Source organism: Balaenoptera ricei, chromosome 8, assembly GCF_028023285.1.
Source record: "Balaenoptera ricei isolate mBalRic1 chromosome 8, mBalRic1.hap2, whole genome shotgun sequence".
Lineage (NCBI taxonomy): Eukaryota > Metazoa > Chordata > Mammalia > Artiodactyla > Balaenopteridae > Balaenoptera > Balaenoptera ricei.
The window spans coordinates 19,647,589-19,672,139 of record NC_082646.1 but is presented as its reverse complement, the minus strand read 5'-3'; the positions used below and the strand labels follow the sequence as shown (position 1 = coordinate 19,672,139).

Below are 24,551 nucleotides of genomic sequence, written 5' to 3'. Positions count from 1 at the left end.
TTCTCTAGTTGTGGCAAGCGGGGGCCACTCTTCATCGCGGTGCGCGGGCCTCTCACTGTCACGGCCTCTCTTGTTGCGGAGCACAGGCTCCAGACGCGCAGGCTCAGTAGTTGTGGCTCTAGGGCCCAGTTGCTCCGCGGCACGTGGGATCTTCCCAGACCAGGGCTCGAACCCGTGTCCCCTGCATTAGCAGGCAGATTCTCAACCACTGCGCCACCAGGGAAGCCCCTGTTTGCTACTTTAAACAAAAGCAACTAACTATATTAAAAGTCTGATGACAATTCTGAAATCTTAATGAATAAAATGTGGAGAGAAAGAAATTCTGGCCTCTACTATGGAGGCTCAAATATATGTAGGTACGTCTTTGGAATGCTAGGGCACACAGACTGCAGGGCTTCGTGAAATAGACCTCATCCTTAGCTTGCACAGTCTCGTCAAAGTAGAAACCATGCTTCAACAAGGTGCCAATCACAGTAATGGCCCAGCTTCAACACTGTCTAATCTAACCCCAGCATGAACATAATATATATAAGCAATAAAATGTACCATTTTTAATCACTCAAGGTTTACTTATCACCCATTTATTTACATCTTGCCTGCGGCAGAATGATCCAAAAGTGACTCTCCATGATCCCATCTCCTGGTGTTCATGCCTTTGTGTAATCCTGTCTCCTTCAGCGTAAGCAGGACCTATGACTTTCTTCTAGTCAACAGAATGTGGCAAAGGTAATGAGATATCACTCCCATGATTATGTTACATTATATAAGCCTCCATCTTACCAGCAGACTGGAGCTACAGACTCCCCTTGCAGGCTTAATGAGGTAAACAGCCACACTGGAGAAGCCCACATGGAAGGAGCTGTGGGCAGCCTCTAGGAACTAAGGGTGATCACCACCCAGCCAATGGCCAACCAAAATCTGGGGCCTACATCATACAGCTGCCAAAGAAATTCTGCCAACAACTTGAATGAGCCCAGAATAGGAATCTTCTCCATTCAGGTCCCTAGATGAGAATGTAGACTGGCCAATACCTTGACTGCAGCCTTGTGAGATCCTGAGCAGAGAACCAGCTAAACCGTGCCGACTCCAGCACCACAAAAAAAATGAGATAATAAATGTGTATTGTTTTAAGCTGCTAAATTTGTGGAAATTTGTTATGCAGCAATAGAAAACTAATGCACTGCCTTAGAACAGCTCGCTAATTTGATTTCATTTTTATTTCTTTGATGTACTTGGACTTACACAACATACAATGCCCTCAATAAATGCCTACTGAATTAACTGTGCGAGTTTGATCTTTTTGGCCAACTTATATTTCAATTCTGTCGTAAAACAGGCAAAAAAAAAAAAGCCCACAAATGAGAAAAGCTAGAAATTGCCTTGAAAAGAGACCCATTAGCAATGCCTTACTCTAAAAAGAGATGAGAAGCTACAGAACTCAAAAGTGAGAAAATATTCCAAAAATGCAATTATTTCATGTGATCCTCACAGGTTAGCAAAAGGAAAACACAGTCCAGGGGCAACAACCAAAGATATTTATTTCCAACACATGAGCATTTGCTTTATCTCTCAGTTTCTATTACCTAGAGATTACTTTATAAGCAAAAGATCATTTAAAATCAAAAACTTTCTGCTGAAATTAATATCTGAAATTTACTTACCTAAAAATATAAAAGAATGAGCATATAAAAATATATATTAAATATATTTTATATGACTTCAAAATATAATTTTTATTTATATATATTATATATATTATATATAATATATGCCTCAGAGATATAATGTGAACAGCAATGATAAAGAAAAACAGATCCTTAAAGGTTCTAAAATACTGCTCCTGGGTAATATTATTCATCTGAGTGGAAATGACCCTGAGTAACAAAGGTAGCAGAAAAACTTTCAATATTGAACCAAATTGGAGAGATTGAAAGAATGCTGCTGGCAAAGAATCATTTGTTTGAAAAGAAAGAAAGAAAAAGCAGAGGAAACTGAAATAAACAGCCAAAAGAAAAAGAAAAGGTTGGTGGAGACCACATGCGTCTGTAATAGCAGAGTATAAGTTCTATAGAATAAATTTAAATCTGATTGGCTTTTCTAAGAACTATATTTTTTACTTTTTCTTAAATGATGGATTTATAAAAATGATACGGACATCAATTTTATAGGTTGCTTCTGATGACAGTATTTAGGAGCTGTATTTATATCTAAATCTGAGGGAGTGATAAAATCAAATTTCAAGCCTGGAAAGATAAATTCATGAGACAAGTATCCTAAGTCAGCACTTTCTCATTCAAAAATTCACCTTGTTAATGAGGAGGGAGGGGTAATTTTCACTAAAGTGCACATATAAAAATAAAAGCACATACCTGTCTCTTTCCATGCAATGTAAGCAACTAACTCTAGGGATCTTTTAATTAGCTTTTTAAAAATCTCACAAAGTTTCAGACAAAAGAAAAACAACTTATTCTAAGCAATACAGAACCAGGCTTGAGAGAATGACATCTCCCTGAAGAGAAATAAAATGCTGCTGTCTTGTAAACATAAACTTTGTACAAGAAATCAGATACTTCTTCTGGTACATAAACAAAAATGGATTAATAAAAATTTGAAAGAAATTCAAATGATGAAATGTGATGAATTGGGAGATTGGGATTGGCATATATACACTAATATGTATAAAATGGATAACTAAAAAGAACCTGCTGTATAAAAAAATAAATAAAATAAAATTCAAAAAAAAATTTGAAAGACTGCTTTAAAGAATTAAAAAAAAAAAAACCTGGCATCTTTCAAGTAACAGTATTATTGCATTTAGTAAATTTTAAATCACATTAATGCACGATTATTTGGATGTTCCAGACTTACCCACACACATTTCTGAGTTTTCTGAACAGAGAAGTGATGGGTTCTACTTCATCAGCCACAGTAGGCCACACAGTACTCAGTTCACACTGATCCTATTTTTTTGTTTGTTTGTTTTGACTACAAACACACCTACTAGAACAGTGTCATGTTGAGAATTTCTATAATTTTCTTTGCCAGGCTTCCTATAGCTCCCTTTTAATTAACAGTTATCTCTGAATAATAAGATTCTCAAGATCACCATTCAACATTAATGACGATAAAAGAATGTTGATAGTTGATAGCATATATTGGTTAATGGCACAAGCTCAGGGGTAAAAAGGACCTGGATTTGAATTCTAACTTTGCTACTTACTAGTTATGTTTTTATTTAGCAGTGTCTAGCTCATTTAAAACAATACTCAAATTTTTCATGAGGAAGAGGGTTTTCAAGGTTGGATGCATTACAAAGGGGCAAGAAGAATATGGAGAATGTATTCAAGCAGGAGAAAATAGAAGCTCGCTTAATAATACCCTATCAACCAAACACAGAAAGTAATGCCACTTCACATTTGTTCCATACAGGCTATATAAATATTACTGTGTATGTTTTTATTTGATTTTCACAACAAGAGAAAACTGAGGCTACAAGAAGTTAAGGACAAATTCAGGAAACAGAACATAACATAGTCAGGATTCACAGGTCTTCTGACATCTTAGTCCATTAGCCATGTGGTTTTCTCCACACATGCCAAGCTACTTCCAATCTTGGAATGGTTTAACATTTCACCAATTCAGACACTTTGAAAACATGTTTCTAATCAACCTCAAAAAAGCACACTTATCTCAAGCTTTAAGGAGAGGAGAAAGACAGCACAACAGAAGAGAAACCTACTGCTGATTCTACGGCAGTTAACAAAATAGTGAATGTGTCCTATCAATCTTCATAGGCTAGGCAGGTAAGGAGACATGAAGACAAATTTTTTGTTTTATTCTAATATTGTTAGAAAACTATGGTCTAGTTTAATATTTGCTTGACAAAAATGGAAACAATCACACTCTGGCAAAGAACCCATTCTGACATTCCAAAGTACATAATCTAACAACTACAGGGTCTTTTCCACGAAGAGAAGCTGTACTGTCATTATCCTCCAGAGTCTGAGAGAGAATTGATACCTCAGCATTGTCTGTGGTTCTGCCAATTTGAAGGATTAACTCTTTTGTTCTTGATGAACATAGCATATACTTGACAAAATGACATCAAATAACAACCAATATCTATTTCCATCTCTACATACTGGACAGATAGGGATGCAAAAAGAATGGAGGGAAATTACCATCTGGATGAGAAATCAATTCATAGAGCAAACACTCAAAGGGTAAGTGTAATAATGTATAGTGAAAATGATCATCAACTGAGAAAATGGAAACAGATAACACAAATTATAAATACTACAAAAGCAACATTATTATTCAAATAAAATTAGGCAAAAGCATCATCTCATACAATTTTCCGTGTAGCTGTCAATTAATCAATGAGTTTAATTTCTTATAAATCTGACACGAGAGATTCCAAAAATCCATACCAATAGGAGCACTTAGCTCTATTTAAGCAGGCAAAGCATCCACAAGGAACAAGAAAATTGCTGAAGTGTGATATATAGACAAGTAGAGGATAGGGTAGCAAATATTAAGGTGCTCATTTAAGAAAGAAAGCAAATACAAAAATAAGTTCGAAAAGGGAATGAAGAACGTGGAGTATAGTCATGCTGAAAAAAATGAAGCTAAGCTACTTTAAGGAAGTCAGTATAATCCTCAGCATCTGTATCTATCTATATTCACTAAAATTTATTGAACATCAACACTATATCAGGCATGGTGCCGCGTACTGGGGTGTGAGAATAAATAAGACAGACTGTTCTCTAGATGTCCAGTCTAAATGGAAAAGCTGACAAAAAATAATATATAATATATAAACAAATAATTATAATATGACAAATGTTCCAAAGGAGTTTAAAATTTGTGCAAGGGCAATAGAAGGAAACAAACTCAGACTACACCTTTTTTAGTGGGGGTCTCAAAAGAAAATTAATTCCTAATGCCCTAAAGTATCCATTGAAGGTAATAAATTAACTTTGTTCTTATACGTCTAGAATAATATTCATACACCATCTTTATTTTTTTTCATACACCATCTTTAAAAAAACTGAGAAACAGTCATTCAAATCATTGAGTTCTGAGGTTCAGATAAGAAACCCTGGCAGAGAGACTTCCCTGGTGGCGCAGTCGTTAAGAATCCACCTGCCAATGCAAGGGACACGGGTTCAAACCATGGTGCGGGAAGATCCCACATGCCGCGGAGCAACTAAGCCCGTGCGTCACAACTACTGACCCTGTGCGCCACAACTACTGAAGCCCATGTGCCTAGAGCCTGTGCTCCGCAACAGAAGCCACCACAATGAGAAGCTTGTGCACTGCAACGAAGAGTAGCCCCCACTCGCCGCAACCAGAGAAAGCCCGTGTGCAGAAACGAAGGGTCAATGCAGCTTAATTCATTCATTCATTCATTTAAAAAAAAAAAAGGAAACCGTGGCAGACAAAGGCTTCCATCAAATAGGGAGATTTCACCAGATACAGAGAAACAAGAATTGGGTATCCCAAGCAGGGAGAATCTTATTTGCTAGGCCAAGGGAAAGGTATGCCACATTTGGAGAATTCTAAGTCATTTCGTTGAGTTGAAGGCAGGGATGAAAGTGAGTAGGGAGAGAATTGGAGTCTGACAAGAAATAGGACATGTATTTAGTTTTGCACCAGACTGTAAAACACTTAGTAGCTAAAGATTTTGGAATTCACATATAGAAAAAGACAGGGGCATACTCTGGAGGTATAAAGAGATCAGATTTGTCCCAAAAAACTTCTTAGGATGGTTCTGGTTCAAGGAGGCCAAGAACTAACCCTTTCAGAAGACTATCATATTTGCTACACAGTAAGTAGAAAAAAAAAGTTCTGTCCAAATTGAAGACTGAACTTTTTTACATTGAAGACTGTTTTATTATATAACAAGAAAAGTAAACTTTGTCATGCACACACTTATCAATGACTAAGAGAACTCCAAAGAAACAACTTATTTTTCAGGTCATCTGGGTTATCATGAGTCCAAAAAGACATTTACATTAATTTTAACAGATCTTCAGTGAAAGAACAAAAACAAAAAACATGTATTGCAAAGACTGCAAAGAAAAGGCGACTCCTAAGACAGCAGATACATTATTGAATCAGTATGCCTATTAATTAGAAATAAACTTGGTCTGAGATGGGATTTTACTTAAATAAAAAGAATTACGAAAACCCAGGCACTACTAATACCTACAGGAAACTCAGTAAATGGGAAACAAGACTTGGGGGAGAGGGGGTGATAAAATTTCTCCTCTACCCTCTCCCAGCTGGGCCTAAGAATTAGACTGACACAAGACACATGAACAGGAGAAAAGCACACAGGTTTTATTTAGTAATTTTTTTGTGTATCTGAAAGCCTTCACAAGGAAAATAAAGACCCAAAGAAGCAGGTAGGGCCAAAAGCTTATATGTATGGTTGGATAAAAAGTAGTAAATTGTGAAGATGTAACAAGACAAAGGGTTTGGGCTAGAGCAGATAATTGTGGAAAAGTGATGAGAAAGATAAGGATTAGTAACAAGGTTTGTTTGTACAGATTGTTCCCAGCCTCTATTCCCCATCTCTAGTAGTAAGAATGTTTTCCTTTCACCTGGTATCCAGAAGGCACCTTTTACATGAGAGTTTACCTCTTGCTTTCAAGAAGAAAAAGAAAGATCAGAATGGCCTTCTTGCATCTGCTGTTTATGTGCCTTTGACTCAGAATAATCCTTATGCCCCAGTGGCATATTTGGGGGTGGCATATTCTGCTACCCTACACAAGTAGGGTAAGCGAAGTTGGAACTTTCAGAAGCCCCAGAATGTTCCCCCCACCAGCCTGCCTTCTAACTATAGTAATTCTTCTCACATATTTAATATTCTAACATCTTCAATCCCCTTCCCATAAAAAACCCTGCTCTTAAAAAGAGATCTGATATTCAGCCTTAAAAAGGAAGGAAACTTTGACACATGCTTCAACATGGATGAATTTAAAGACATCATGCTAAGTGAAATAAGCCAGTCTCAAAAAGACAAATACGGGCTTCCCTGGTGGCACAGTGGTTGAAAGTCTGCCTGCCGGTGCAGGGGACAGGGGTTCAAGCCCTGGTCTGGGAAGATTCCACATGCCGCGGAGCAACTAGGCCCGTGAGCCACAATTACTGAGCCTGCGCGTCTGGAGCCTGTGCTCCGCAACAAGAGAGGCCGCGATAATGACAGGCCCGTGCACCGCGATGAAGAGTGGCCCCAATTGCCGCAACTGGAGAAAGCCCTCACACAGAAACGAAGACCCAACACAGCCATAAATAAATAAATAAATAAATGAATAATCCCAAAGTTAAAAAAAAAAAAAGACAAATACTGTATAATTCTACTTATATGAGAAATCTAGATTAGTCAAATTCATAGAAACAAAGTATAATGATGGTTGCCAAGGGCTGGAGGGGTGAGAAAAAGTGGTGTTACTATTTAACAAATAGAGTTTCAGTTTTGCAATATGAAAAAGTTTTGGAGACTGGCTGCACAACAGTGTGAATATACTTAACAATACTGAACTGTACACTTGAAAGCAGTTAAGATGGGAAATTTCATGTGTGTTTTAAAATATTACTAAAATATTTTTAAAAATTGAGACTGAAATGGCGAATAACTGAGGATGAGCCCATGTCCCAAGGCAGTGAGTGAAACCAAATGAATCACTTACTGGGGACGAAGAGTTCAGAGTATTTTATTCTGTGAAAGTCTGGGGGCAAAAGAATGATATAATTGCAATGTTTTTTAGCAAGATTAAAATGACATCAATATATTAAAATATGTCAGATGGAAATGAGAGCTGGAAGGAGGGAGTCAAGAAAAACTGTTTAGAAAAATTGAAAAGAAATAACCATTTTAGGGATCAGTTCAAAGATGAAGTTGTTAAGATTTCTAGCATGAGTAAGAGGAGGGATGTAGCCTCAGTCGGCTCCCTTGGGATCTTTATTAAGCAGTGGCTGAGCAAGCAGATAAAGGTACAGTAAACTGCACAAGATCAGCCTTCCAGGCCATTTATCAGGAATCAAAGAATTGCTTTATTTATTTACACCTTTCTTCATCTAAAAATATCTGAAAAGGTCAGTAAATAACCACTGTTCTGTTACTCGCTGTTGGCCAAGCACAATGGAAGTATGCCAAAATTTGAGCTGCTGTAATAATGATACAACTCTCTTTACAAATTACGTGATAGATGAAATTCTGAAAGATTTTATAAACAAAATTGTGGTAACTCCAGTCACATGTTAAATGTACTAAGTAAGCCCATATTTACTAGATAGAGCTTTATTTCCTAGAGTGGCTCTTTTCGTAATAGAAATCATTTATTTATTCTGTTAAATCCTAGTATGGATTCCTTTGCATTCATCTCCACGGCAGCATGGGAGAAAGACTTGAAGTGAGGTGAAAAGAAAGCTCTAAAACAGATAAATGTACTAAAAGAGCCCTTCTCTCCTTTTATATACCAAAAGAAAATGAGACCAGAATTACCTAAAGCATGTGAATCATAATAAAAATATAAATATTTAAAACACATTATAGAGACAATTTTTTATTTAAAAAAGGCTAAATTTTCCATCCAAATAATGAGAATTCTCTCTATGCCTTCTTGTTTTAACTTACTATTGAATTCTATATGAGGCAGTTACCAGAACACTAAATCAACTTATGCTAACTTCCAAGATCTTTATTCACTATTACTGAGTCCAATTTAAATTAAGATTCTGTCAAAATGACAAAGATGAATAACAATAGTTGTCCCAAAAAGCATATTCACCTGGGAGGTGAAGGGGTAAAACACAAGTACACATTCAATTAGAACAGAAGGGATCTGTACTATAAAGGTTATGAGGAATAAGGATAGTTCTGCCATCATAAAACAAAAAACATAAAAACAATGTCTTTATTGAAAATCAATGAACCCCAAACGAGCTCTTTGAAAGGTCAGTAAAATTGATAAGGAAAAAAGAGAGTAAACACAATTCACAATATCAAGAATGAAAGACAGAACATCACTACAGATCATACAGACATTAAAAGGCTAATAAGAGAATATTACTAAGAATTCTATATCAACAAATTCAGTAACTTAAATGCAATGGGCAAATTTCTTGAACGGTACAAACTACTGAAGGTCATCCAAGAAAAAAATAGATAACCTGAATAGCCCTATATTTATTAGAGAAAAAGAATTCGTAGTTTAAAAACCTACCCACAAAGAAAATTCACAAGTCCAGTTGGCTTCACTGGTGAGTTATACCAAACATGTAAGAAATAGATAACAATGCTGCATAAACTTGTGCAAAATACGGAAGAAGAAACAGGCTCCAAATCATTCTGTGAGTCAAGCATTACCCTAATACCCAAATTAGACAAAGGTATTACAAAAAAAGAAAACTAAAGACCAATGTTTCTCATAAACCCAGAAGTAAAAATCCTTAACAGGATATTTGCAAATTGAACGAAGCAATATATAAAAAGAATCATGGTCAAGAGAGGTCTATTCCAGGAATGCAAAGCTGGTTTAACATTCAAAAATTAATACAAGTTCACCATATTAAAAGACTAACATACCCCCGCCACCACCAAAGGAACCAAATGATTGTCTTAATGAAAGCAAAAAATGTATCTGACAAAATTCAATATCCATTCATGATAAAAACTTGGAATAAAAGGAAAAGGAAATCCTTCAACTTGATAAATAATATCTATAAAAATCCTAGAGACGACATCCTACTTAATACTGAGATACTGAATGTTTTATCTCTAAGATCAGAAAGAATGCTGTCATCACTTTTAGTCAACATTGTACTAGAGTTCTTAGCCAATGCAGCAAGGCAAGAAAAAGAAATAAAAGGCATACAGATTGGTAAGAATGAAGAAACACTACCCTTATTCAAAGACTGCAAGACTTTCAATGTAAAAATTCCTAGGAAATCTACAAAAAGCTACTAAAAGTAATAAGTGAGTTAGCAAGGTCACAAGATATAAGGTCAATATACAAAAAGCATGTTTTATTTACATATAAAAGCAATACACATTGGAAATGGAAATTTTTTTAAATACCAATTATAACAGGACCAAAGAAAAATTTAGGGATGTGAGTCAACTGCAGCACACCTGGAATTAGCCCGAGTTGTTCTGCTAAAGTAAAAATGTACCTGTATGGTGCTGATCCCTGTCAAGACATGAAATGTATGGCTTGATAGTGTTGCTTTGTACTGATGGGTTTAAGGTAAGTTTCAGGGTATCAGACTGTCAACAATGTTTATTGATAAGTGAGATTTGATGATTTGCATCTGGTCTTAGTGAAACACCACAGAGGGCTCTACCTTTGGGGCTGGTTATGAGAAAGACTATGCCTACATAACCAGCAGAGCATAAGGAGTACCAGCCTAGACTCCATTAGGGGCTACATGGTTCTGTGCACACATCAGTGGCACCTGATCTGAGAGGAAAAGTGTGTCCATATGATCAACAAAGAGGACAGTCAGAGGTCATGCCTAGCCCTTCTAAAGCTCTTGCAATCAGGGAACCTCTGGCCGCAACGCATATCCTTAATGTTCTAATCCTGTTGCTATGTTGAATCCTTTCCCTGCAATAAATTTCTAATTTTGGAGCCTTTGAGTGTTCTTTAGTAACTGAACCCTATCTGGACTGCCACCATTAGTGCAAAGAATAAATTTCACAAAACGTGCAAAACTTATACACTGAAAACTACTAAACACTGCTAAAAGAACTAAGTAAATGGATATGCAAAATGAGAAAAAATACTAAAGATGTTACTGTCAGTAAATTAATCAATATATTCAATCCAATCCCCATTCTAGCAAACCTTTTCATAGCAATTAAAAGCTTATTATAAAATCTATATGGAAATGCAAAGAACCTGGAACAATTAGAGCATCTTTGAAAAAAGAACAAATGTTGGAAAACTTAACACTAACTGATTTCAAGGTTGACTATAAAGCTGCAGTAATCAAGAGAGTATAATATTGGCATAAGGATAGACAGATAATCAAGGGAACAGAACACATACTCCAGAAACAAACCCATATGAATATGGTCAACTGATTTTCAAGAAAGGTGCCAAGATATTTCAATGAGAAAAAGATGGTCTTTTTAACAAATGTTGTTGAAAATATACAAATGAACTTTGAAACTTCCCCCACACCATATACAAAAATTAACTCAAAATGGGTCATACCCCTAGATGCAAGAGCTAAAAATATAAAGCTTCTAGAAGAAAACACAGGAGAAAAATCTTTGTGACCTTGTTTAGGCAAAGTTTTTGTTTGTTTGTCTGTTTGTTTTTTTAGATAAAACACAAAAGACATGAACCACAAAATAAAAAATTGATAAACTGTACTTTGACCAAAATGATAAACTTTGTGCTTCAAAGGACACCATCAAGAAAGTGAAAAGACAACCCACGGAGCAGGAGGAAATATTTACAAACTATATATCTGATAGGAAACATATCCCAAATATAAAAAAAATCTTAAAACTAAGTATTAAAGAGATAAACAACCCAATCTTTTTTTACATGGCAGATGACTTGAATAGATACTTTATCAAAGAAGATATAGAAATAGCAAACACACGAAGGATGTCAACACAACTAGTCATTAGGGCTATGCAAATTAAAACAGCAATCAGATGCCTTTACACCCATGAGAATGGCTGAACTTAAAAAAAAAAAAGACAGCAATAACAAGAACTAGCAAAAACACAGGGCAACTAAAACTCTCATACATTGCTGGAAAAACTACTCTGGAAAATTGGAAAACAGGCAGTTTAAAAAATTAAGCATGTACTACCATATAACCCAGCAATTCCACTCTTTACTAATGAAAACTGATATCTACAAAAAGACTTATACTTGACTATTCATAACAGGTATATTTATAACAGCCAAAAACTAGTACAGAAACAAATTTTCCATTCTGCAAAAGGAAAAACTCTAATAATAGAAAGCAGATCAGCGGTTACCAGGGACTAAGGATAGTGACAGAGGACTGAATGCAAAGGTATACAAGAGAACTTTGTAAAATGATGTAACTGTTCTATTTTGATTGTGTTAGTGTGAAAAGACCGCAAATATTTGTCAAAATTCATTGAATTGTATACTGAACATTATTGAAATTTTATGGACCTTATACTTCATCACAGCTGATTTTAAAAAGAAAAATCTGGTCACTTTAAATACAAGTAACCTTTTTTTTCCCCCCATGATTTTCCAATACAGGCGGACTTGGCAGGGATGGCTCAGTCCTTCTCCACAAAGGTCAGCTTGGGTGGCTTAACTGGGGGAAGGATCCACTTCTAAGATCACTCACAGGGCAGGAAGATGGTGGGAGCTGGAAGCTTAGCAAGGGCTGCAGGGAAGGTTTTGGCTGGGCTCTCACTCACATCATGGGGACTTCGGTTCCAATACTACGTATCCCAAAGGTACAGGCAGAAGCCCTATCACTCTTTATGACCTAGTCTAGGCGGTCACATTAGTGTCTCTTCCACCACAGTCAGAAGCCTGCCCAGATTCTAGTGAAGGGACACAGATCCCACCTCTTCATGGGAGAAGTATCAACATCACAGTATAAAGCAGAGTGTGTGAGATGGGAAATATTTTTATGACTATCTTGGAAAAGACAATCTAACACACTGAATTTTTATTCTGTAGATAAGTGGTAGATAGGGCAATGTAAAAACATGATCCTATCTAAATTTTAGGATGATAACTCCAGAAGCACTATTACAGATAAACTAAAACAGAGAGACTGAAAAATATATGGGAAGCAAAGGGAAGGAGAGGGAGGACCTTTTAAGATGGTATTTTGGAGTCAAAAGCAAAGGAGACCCTCAAGTGGCACAATGTCTGTGAGCAAGAAAGAAGAGAAAACATGCTTGCCAGAGATGCTATACGAATACAAGTGAAATGTCTTGGCTGGAAAATGGTAACGTCATTAAGCAACACAAGTTTAGAAGGGATAATAACAAATTCTGTTCTGACACATGTTGGCAGAGGTAGAATGCATCTGAAAATTAAAAAACAAGAGAGCCAAAACAAAGAGCACATATTATATAACCCATGAAGAAGAGACTCAATTCTGATTGATCAAGAGTCGACTACAGGGGCTTCCCTGGTGGCGCAGTGGTTGAGAATCTGCCTGCCAATGCAGGGGACACAGGTTCGGGCCCTGGTCTGGGAAGATCCCACATGCCGCGGAGCAACTAGGCCCGTGAGCCACAACTACTGAGCCTGCGCATCTGGAGCTTGTGCTCCGCGACAGTGAGAGGCCCGCGCACCGCAATGAAGAGTGGCCCCCGCTCACCGCAACTAGAGAAAGCCCTTGCACAGAAACGAAGACCCAACACAGCCAAAAGTAAATTAATTAATTAATTAATTAATTTAAAAAAAAAATAAACAAGGACTGGTGCTTCTGATTAAAAAAAAAAAGTCGACTACAATCCTTAGACAAGGCAACATAGATCATTACTTTATATTTACTTAAAAGATGGATATTTATCTACACACCAAATGCCAGAAAGTATGCTTTAATACTCCTGCTTCCTTCCTAGCCAAAACATTCTCTTTGTACTTCAGTGGGTTAATATAACTGCCTATCTGAAGATTTGTCTCTAAGGCAAGGGGTAGGAACAATTTACATAGCTTTTTTAAGTGACAATAATGATCAAACGTGAATTCAAAACATATTATTTGTTTTTTACACTTTAAATAAATCATCCGTAGCATGGCAGACAATATTGGCCTAATTCTTCTCCATTATTCCTTGCTAAAAGAACTCCTGTTTTCTTCAGCTATCAAATGGCCATATACTTCACGGTAGCTGGGATTATAATCCCCAGGGTTAATCTTATTTGGTGTAACTCTGTTCTCAGTCCTAGCAAGCTGCAGGATAGAATCATCTGGGAACTTTTAAATGGACTAATGACTGGACTCCCTCACTCCCCCATAGTGATTCTCATTTAACTGGTCTGGAGTAACAGTGTCTTTTTAATCATTAGGGGACAAGTCTGAGGACAAAAGTCAACTCAATATTAACTAAGAGCAGAAAGATGGAAAGAACCTTGATTTTGAAAACTTTGTTGAATTAACTGACAATAGAACTGTCTTTCATCCAGGTTTCTCATTATGTAATTAACAATTCTCATTTTTTAAGCCACTTCTGGTTGTGTTTCCTGTTTCTTGCAATGAAGAGTATCCTACAGGCTATACGCCTGGCAATACAATTTTCAGGATAAAAAAGTTTAGCTTTATAAACAGGAAGCAGAACTTCAGTCATTCTGCTGACAAAGGACAAGCCAATTTTACAGGAGCCAGCAAAAAATGACATCATTTTACTGAAAAGATCTTTTCAAAGCTTATAAAATACATCTAATTTTGAATATTTGAACAGACTGAGCCTGCTCAATTGCATCTTCAAATGACTAGAGTTTCTTCTTTGAAACTGAATGATACAGTAGTATAAAATATCAACTTGCACATATATTTTTCACAAGTATTTTAAGAGCTATCTCCCAGATACACCTATAATATTAGTCTGAAATGAAGAAGGACATTCACAAAAACCAGAATGAAACAATACACAGATGACATTTCCTTCTTTGTTCTGCTCATCAATTCAAACTACCTAAACACAGTAAAAGCAACTGCTACCAAGCCTATGCTGCTGGTGTATACTCAACTTTGGCTCTGATTTAAGGTACAAGAGGAGAAAGCACCTGATTTGAAGAATTCTGCATTTCTTCTCCGAGAGAACATGTAACGGTGGATGATGGGCAGGTGCTATGGGAAGGGCTCCGTGGAGGCACGGCAAAGGACAAGAAGTGGGTCCCTGTCACCAAACTGAGCTGCCTGGTCAAGGATATGAAGTAAAGTCCCTGGAGGAGATCTCTTTCTTCTCCTTGCCCTTCACAGAATCTGAGATCACTGACTTTTTTCAGGGATGTCCCTCAAGGTTTTGAAGATTATGCCCATGCAAAAGCAGACCTGTGCTGGCCAGTGGACCAGGTTTAAGGCATCTGTCACCACTGGGGTTTACTACAGACGTGCTGGTCTGGGTGTTACGCACTCCATGGAGGTAGCCACTGCCATCCTCAGGGCTATCGTCCAGGCCAGGCTCTTCATCACCTCCTGTGTGGCGAGGCTACTGGGGACACAAGATCAGCAAGCCCTAACCATCCCTTGCAAGGTGACCAGCCGCTGTGGCTCTATGCAGGTGCTCCTCATCCTCACCCCCAGGGGCAATGGCATCATCTAGGCCCCTAGACCCAAGAAGCTGCTACAGACGGTACTGAGGATGGCTAGAACACTCCCTGGCAACTTCACCAAAGCTGCTTTTGATGTCATCTCCAAACCTACAGCTGTATCCCTAAGCCTCTACAGAGACCACTTTCACCAAGTCTCCCTATCAGGAATTCACTGACCATCTCAAAAAGACCCAAACCAGAGTCTCCCTGCAGAGGACCCAGGCTCCAACTGTGGTCACCACATAGCTTTCATACCAGAAAAGTAAAGTGAATTAAACCTGTTTAAGAAAATAAAGGATTCTCTCCCTAAATTCACTTCTGAGTCAATTATTTAAACTTTTCTTCATTTCGTTCTCGAGGGAATGTGGACACCTTGTCACGCCCGAAGCTCACCTCTCCCCCATACCCTGGACTGGATCCCTCCCACCCCTCCTGAACCTGCTGCTCTTCAATGTCCCCACTGGCTTCCATAAGGTGCAGGGCTCCTTGTCTTAGGCCTTGAATTATGTTCACACCTCCCACTTCTTACACACAGTATAAGACTCTGCACCTTATATTCCCTGCCCTGCCAGCTATGGCCTCCACTCCCAACCATGCCTTTTACAGTCAACCTGAACTGTGGCCACTTATCTCTTCATTTATCAACCCACTTCAATATGGCTTCCACCTCCACTACCTGATTAAAATTGCTCTGGGAAAGGTCACCAATTATTGCCTCATGGCTAAAATTAATGACCCCTTTTGAGTCTTTGCAGTTCTTTCTTGATTATTTTTAAGCTTCCATTAAAGCCAAACTGTGTTAGGCACTAGATGTCCAAGGTTGATTAAAACAGCCCCTATCTTAAAAAGCTCAGTCTAATGGGAGAAATAGTCACAGAGATGATTTTAATACCTGGTAAATAATTTCAATGACAGAAGCCTATACATGATACAGGGAAATCACAGGGAACAGGAGCTAGTAACAGTTTCAAAGAAGCAATGAACAATCAAAGTTTTACAGGTTTAACAGGAATTCATAATGTTGTAGACACTGAAAAAGGATATTTCAGACAGAGTATATACACGTGAAAAATAGAGAAATGACCTTAAGTCAGGCTGCATCAGTGAGCAGGAAGGAAGGGATGGATCTAGGAGAAATTAATTAACCTGTCAGGCAAAATTTGATATCACTGATTACTATTCCTTTCTTGATACTCTCTCTCTGGCTTTCCTCCCATCCCACTCTTTTGTGGGATTCTTTTTCTATTCCCAAGAGTCTGTCTCCATCTTCCTCACACTCTAAATGCTCTCAAGAAGATTTGATCCCAGCCTCCTACTGGTTGGTAGACACTGCAAACTGGGTCACTATAAAAAGTTTTCATTTGCAACTTTAATGATGTACTGATGAGAAAAAGAATATTCAGTTCTCTCCACAGGATTAGTCAAATTAATTGCTTTCATAAAAGTAACGTCCAAACAAACATGTACAAAAAATAGCAGTTATGAGGATAATATAGTGCATGAGTAGTGGCCTCAGGTACACTACCGTAAATTAATAAAATGTATACAACAGAAGCAAGCAGAAAGTGATCCTGGGACAATGAAACTGCAGAATTTGTGATTTAGAAATAATCTAACTAGAATTTAATTGCAGATGAGAAAAACTGATGATACAAATTTTAACCATATCCAGATTTTGAAAAATGATTGCAGAATGAATTAATGGGAGAAGAATTCTAGCCTAGTGCTTTCTCTGAAGAATGTGGGTGAGTCCTCTACATCCAAATTCAAATCTGAAAATCTTCTGCAGAATTGCCTGTAAGAATCACAATTCCTAAGCAGAAACCTAAGAAAAAAGATGGTTTCTAAGGTAACCAAGTCCCATATCCACACCATACATGATCCAACATATCAAAGTCATCACCTGAGCTTGCCAGAAATTAACTGGAAGAGCTGATGTGTTATATTTGTGCCCTAAGGCTGAAACCCTTTAAACAAATGGGCTCCATGTTCCACATTAGCTGAAGAAAGAAAATGCACCTTTGTGAAGAAAGAAAATGCACCTTTGTGAAGGTCAAAGAAAATGCACCTTTGTGCATTTTCAAGAAGGAAATGCACCTTTGTGAAGGTCAAAGAGGAAAATGTGAGAATAATCTCTTCTGATGACTGTGCTCTTAACTCCCAATGGCCAATGGAAACAAAATCCTTATGGCGTTACAGAAGCTACTTTTAAAAACTTTTGAAGAGATACTAAAAATAGAACAATTCAGTTGTCCTATTCATACTCTCTTGCTAATTTTATTTTCTACCCCGAAAAATTATTCATTCAAGAAAGGAAACAAACATTCGGGAGAGATGATTCTTTGGTTTGCAACTTGAACTACACTTTTAGAACATCTAATAACTGCAGCTCAGACTCTTTGCTTCCCTTTTAAAGGAAAGCCATATTAATTACACATTGATAGAACCATTTTGGAAAACAAAACAAAAACCCTCTTTCTTCTTTTACTCTCTAGGGGTAAGAAGCAAGAAGAAAAGGGGTCAATAGGAATAGTACCCTCTAGGGGTAAGAAGAGAGAAGAGAAGGGGTCAGTAGGAATAGAGTTTATCTCTTCATGCAGCTCAGTATCATAAATACCGTTTGGTATATATCACAAACAATAATGTTATGCAAAGTTTTTTTTTTCTTCATTCAATCCAATTCCACTAAATGAGCTTATTTGTAAGTGGATCAGCTTTTACCACATTGTAAACTGCATTTAAAATTATTTTCTTTCCTCTTGAGAATTTCATTTAATAGGCTTATGTAAATTAAGTACCTGTATTTATTGCCCCATCCAAATAAAAAGAGAGCAAGTTGTCAATAACAAACATTCTGCAACAATATAACCCAGGCATCTATATTAATAAAATGCTTGAATGGAATGCTAAGAATATGTTATTTCAATGAGTTGTAATACAATAGCATCCCCTGGGACACAGAGACAAGACAAGTATATTTATGGAGGATGTGGTAAACTAGGAAAATTACAAATCCAACTAGCACTTGATAAAGACCTCCAATAAAAAGCTTTTCAGATTATTCAAATGACAGCTATACTGAAAACAAACCAGATAATATAGTCTGCTGGCCTGAACAAACATACTAGACCGAAACCAAAGCACAGAGGGAAAGAAAGTGTCCAGAAACCACCCCTCTAAGTCGCCTCAAAAGATTTCCTTTTGATGCACCAACTAAGGAGGATAGGACAATTATATCTTTTGGAGAGCTGATTCAGCACCAAATACGTATGCGGTAGTATTATAAAGTCTGTTCTTTCATCTTTAACTTCAGCTATGCTGTCCTGTGCTCTGCATTTTGCAGTTGTCCCTCCTTGTGTCATTAGTTACACAGAAGACCTATTAAAGAAAGCAATCCAACTGTAAATTGGCATTTTACTACCGGAAAGCAAGATGGCAAAACACATCAATAGCTATCATCAAAACCCTCATCTCTTCATCTACCATTAAGAATCCTCTCTTTTCCCAGTGCTTTCTATAAGCTATATAATTTAATGCTCAAACAACCACAAAGGAGAGGTTTTCTTAACTTTCCACATAAGATGAAAATAAGGCTCCACCAGGTTAAATTGCCACAGTCTCACAGCTAGTAAGTAGCATAGCAGAATGTGAACTCACATATCCCTCCAAAGGCTTTATTTCCTCTAATCTCTTCAACCTAGGAACTCTACCCCAAATTTATCCTAAGTAAATAAATCAACAAAACCAAAACACAGACTCATATAAGATATTTTTGCTTTTTATAGCAAAAATCAGAAACAACCAAATAGCTAACATTAGGAGAATGGTACTTCAACAGAAAGAAATATTGTATAACTAACATGAAGACCATATAAATAATTTTTAAAGAAAAGGAAACCCTGAAATTAATATGCAGGGTTTTAGCTCCGGCAATGGTAAAATAGATTGTAACCTACTAGCACTCCCACAGATGGCAATTAAAAACTCCACTCAAAATATGTAAAACAACTCTTTGAAGGCACTGGAGGGCAACCAAAATCAAGTAGGAACTGAACGGGATTACCAAGAAAGAAGGAAATCTTGCTGGGTGAAAACCCTGTTGTATTAGTTTTCAATTGCTGCATAACAAATTACCACAAACTTAGCCATTTAAAATAGCATCCATGGAGCTTGTGACCAAGATGGCGGAGTAGAAGGACGTGCTCTCACTCCCTCTTGTGAGAACACGAGAATCACAACTAGCTGCTGGACAATCATCGACTGGAAGACACTGGAACTCACTAAAAAGATACCCCACATCCAAAGACAAAGGAGAAGCCACAATGAGAAGGTAGGAGGGGTGCAATCACAGTAAAATCAAATCCCATAACTGCTGGGTGGGTGACTCACAGACTAGAGAACACTTATACCACAGAAGTCCACCCACTGGAATGAAGATTCTGAGACCCATGTCAGGCTTCCCAACCTGTGGGTCCTGCAACGGGAGGAGGAATTCGTAGAGAATCAGACTTTGAAGGCTAGCGGGGTTTGATTGCAGGACTTTGACAGGACTGGGGGAAACAGAGACTCCGCACTTGGAAGGCACACACAAAGTAGTGTGTGCATTGGAACACAGGGGAAGGAGCAGTGACCCCAGGGGAGACGGAACCAGACCTACCTGCTAGTGTTGGAGGGTCTCCTGCAGAGGCGGGGGGTGGCTGTAGCTCACCGGGGGGAGAAGGACACTGGCAGCAGAAGTTCTGGGAAGTACTCCTTGGCATGAGCCCTCCCAGAGTCTGCCATTAGCCCCACCAAACAGCCCAGGTAGGCTCCAGTGTTGGGTTGCCTCAGGCCACACAACCAACAGGCAGGGAACCCAGCCCCACCCATCAGCAGACAAGCGGATTAAAGTTTTACTGAGCTCTGCCCACCAGAGCAACACCCACCTCTACCAACCACCAGTCCCTCCCATCAGGAAACTTGCACAAGCCTCTTAGATAGCCTCATCCACCAGAGGGCAGACAGCAGAAGCAAGAAAAACTACAATCCTGCAGCCTGTGGAACAAAAACCACATTCACAGAAAGATAGACAAGATGAAAAGGCAGAGGGCTATGTACCAGATGAAGGAACAAGATAAAACCCCAGAAAAACAACTAAATGAAGTGGAGATAGGCAACCTTCCAGAAAAAGAATTCAGAATAATGATAGTGAAGATGATCCAGGACCACGGAAAAAGGTTGGAGGCAAAGATCGAGAAGATGCAAAAAATGTTTAACAAAGACCTAGAAGAATTAAAGAACTAACAAACAGAGATGAACAATACAATAACTGAAATGAAAAATACACTAGAAGGAATCAATAGCAGAATAACAAAGGCAAGGCAGAAGAAAGGATAAGTGACCTGGAAGACAGAATGGTGGAATTCACTGCTGTGGAACAGAATAAAGAAAAAAGAATGAAAAGAAATAAAGACAGCCTAAGAGACCTCTGGGACAACATTAAATGCAACAACATTCGCATTATAGGGGTCCCAGAAGGAGAAGAGCGAGAGAAAGGACCAGAGAAAATATTTGAAGAGATTATAGTCGAAAACTTCCCTAACATGGGAAAGGAAATAGCCACCCAAGTCCAGGAAGCACAGAGAGTCCCATACAGGATAAACCCAAGGAGAAACACACCGAGACAAACAGTAATCAAACTGTCAAAAATTAAAGACAAAGAAAAATTATTGAAAGCAGCAAGGGAAAAACGACAAATAACATACAAGGGAACTCCCATAAGGTTAACAGCTGATTTCTCAGCAGAAACTACACAAGCCACAAGGGAGTGACACGATATACTTAAAGTGATGAAAGGGAAGAACCTACAACCAAGATTACTCTACCCTGCAAGGATCTCATTCAGATTCGATGGAGAAATCAAAAGCTTCACAGACAAGCAAAAGCTAAGAGAATTCAGCACCACCAAACCAGCTCTACAACAAATGCTAAAGGAACTTCTCTAAGTGGGAAACACAAGAGAAGAAAAGGACCTACAAAAGCAAACCCAAAACAATTAAGAAAATGGTAACAGGAACATACATATCGATAATTACCTTAAACGTGAATGGATTAAATGCTCCAACCAAAAGACACAGGCTTGCTGAATGCATACAAAAACAAGACCCATATATATGCTTTCTACAAGAGACCCAATTCAGAACTAGGGATACATACAGACTGAAAGTGAGGGGATGGAAAAAGATATTCTATGCAAATGGAAAACAAAAGAAAGGTGAAGTAGCAATGCTCATATCAGACAAAATAGACCTTAAAAAAAAATGTTACAAGAGACAAGGAAGGACACTACATAATGATCAAGGGATCAATCCAAGAAGAAGATGTAACAATTATAAAAATATATGCACCCAACATAGGAGCACCTCAATACATAAGGCAACTCCTAACAGCTATAAAAGAGGAAATCAACAGTAACACAATAATAGTGGGGGACTTTAACACCTCACTTACACCAATGGACAGATCATCCAAAATGAAAATAAATAAGGAAACACAAGCTTTAAATGACAAAATAGACCAGATAGATTTAATTGATATATATAGGACATTCCATCCAAAAACAGCAGATTACACGTTCTTCTCAAGTGCGCACGGAACATTCTCCAGGACAGATCACATCTTGGGTCACAAATCAAGCCTAAGTAAATTTAAGATAACTGAAATCCTATCAAGCATCTTTTCTGACCACAACGCTATGAGATTAGAAATGAATTACAGGGAAAAAAAACGTAAAAAACACAAACACATGGAGACTAAACAATACATTACTAAATAACCAAGAGATCACTGAGGAAATCAAAGAGGAAATCAAAAAATACCTAGAGACAAATGACAATGAAAACACGACGATTCAAAACCTATGGATGAAGCAAAAGCAGTTCTAAGAGGGAAGTTTGTAGCTATACAAGCCTACCTCAAGAAACAAGAAACATCTCAAGTAAACAATCTAACCTTACACCTAAAGGAACTGGAGGAAGAAGAACAAACGAACCCAAAGTTAGCACAAGGAGAGAAATCATAAAGATCAGAGCAGAAATAAATGAAATAGAAACAAAGAAAACAATAGCAAAGATCACTAAAACTAAAAGCTGGTTCTTTGAGAAGATAAACAAAATTGATAAACCATTAGCCAGGCTCATCAAGAAAAAGAGGGAGAGGACTCAAATCAATAATATTAGAAATGAAAAAGGAGAAGTTACAACAGACACTGCAGAAATACAAAGGATCATAAAAGACTACTACAAGCAACTCTATGCCAGTAAAATGGACAACTTGGAAGAAACAGACAAATTCCTAGAACAGACAAATTCTTAGACAGGTATAACCTTCCAAGACTGAACCAGGAAGAAACAGAAAATAAGAACAGACCAATCGCAAGTAATGAAATTGAAACTGTGATTAAAAATCTTCCAACAAACAAAAGTCCAGGACCAGATGGCTTCACAGGTGAATTCTATCAAACATTTAGAGAGGTGCTAACATCAATCCTTCTCAAACTCTTCCAAAAACTCCCAAACTCATTCTATGAGGCCGCCATCACCCTGATACCAAAACCAGACAAAGATACTACAAAAAAAGAAAATTACAGACCAATATCACTGATGAATATAGATGCAAATATCCATAACAAAATACTAGCAAACAGAATCCAACAACACATTAAAAGAATCATACACCATGAGCAAGTGGGATTTATCCCAGGGATGCAAGGATTCTTCAATATATGCAAATCAATCAATGTGAATCACCATATTAACATATTAAAGAATAAAAACCATATGATCATCTCAATAGATGCAGAAAAAGCTTTTGACAAAATTCAACACCCATTTACGACAAAAACTCTCCAAAAGTGGGCACAGAGGGAACCTAGCTCAACATAATAAAGGCCATATACGACAAACCCACAGCAAACATCATTCTCAATGGTGAAAAACTGAAAGCATTTACTCTAAGATCAGGAACAAGACAAGGATGTCCACGTTCACCACTATTATTCAACATAGTTTTGGAATTCCTAGCCACAGCAATCAGAGAAGAAAAAGAAATGAAAGGAATACAAATTGGAAAAGAAAAAGTAAAACTGTCACTGTTTGCAGATGGCATGATACTATACATAGAGAATCCTAAAGATGCCACAAGAAGACTACTAGAGCTTCAATGACTTTGGTAAAGTAGCAGGATGCAAAATTAATGCATAGAAATCTCTTGCATTCCTATACACTAATGATGAAAAATCTGAAAGAGAAATTAAGGAAACACTCCCATTTACCATTGCAACAAAAAGAATAAAATAGCTAGGAAGAAACCTACCTAAGGAGAAAAATGACCTGTATGCAGAAAACTAAAAGACACTGATGAAAGAAATTAAAGATGATACCAACAGATGGAGAGATATACCATGTTCCTGGATTGGAAGACTCAATATTGTGAAAATGACTATACTACCCAAAGCAATCTACAGATTCAATGCAATCCCTATCAAATTACCAATGGTATTTTTTACAGAACTAGAACAAAAACTCTTAAAATTTGTATGGAGACACAAAAGACCCCGAATAGCCAAAGCAGTCTTGAGGGAAAAAAGCGGAGCTGGAGGAATCAGACTCCCTGACTTCAGACTATACTACAAAGCTACAGTCATCAAGACAATATGGTACTGGCACAAAAACAGAAACACAGATCAATGGAACAAGATAGAAAGCCCAGAGATAAACCCACGCACCTATGGTCAACTAATCAATGACGAAGGAGGCAAGGATATACAATAGAGAAACGACCGTCTCTTCAATAAGTGGTGCTGGGAAAACTGGACAGCTACATGTAAAAGAATGAAATTAGAACACTCCCTAACACCATACACAAAAATAAACTCAAAATGGATTAGAGACCTAAATGTAAGACCGGACACTATAAAACTCTTCGAGGAAAACATAGAAAGAACACTCTTTGACATCAATCACAGCAAGATCTTTTTTCATCCACCTCCTAGAGTAATGGAAATAAGAACAAAAATAAACAAATGGGACCTAAAGAAACTTAAAAGCTTTTGCACAGCAAAAGAAACCATAAACAAGACGAAAAGACAACCCTCAGAATGGGAGAAAATATTTGCAAACGCATCAATGGACAATGGATTAATCTCCAAAATATATAAACAGCTCATGCAGCTCAATATTAAGAAAACAAACAGCCCAATCCAAAAATGGGCAGAAGACCT

General features: G+C 37.6%; 1 protein-coding gene and 1 pseudogene across 1 annotated transcript in view; one reads left to right on the top strand and one right to left on the bottom strand.

The window, feature by feature from the left end:
• DDX10 (DEAD-box helicase 10) overlaps positions 1-24,551 on the bottom strand; it is a 249,545-nt gene that overhangs the window by 128,133 nt on the left and 96,861 nt on the right. The gene's annotated exons all lie outside the window — the stretch shown is intronic.
• Positions 10,246-15,538, top strand: LOC132369492 (small ribosomal subunit protein uS5-like; annotated as a pseudogene).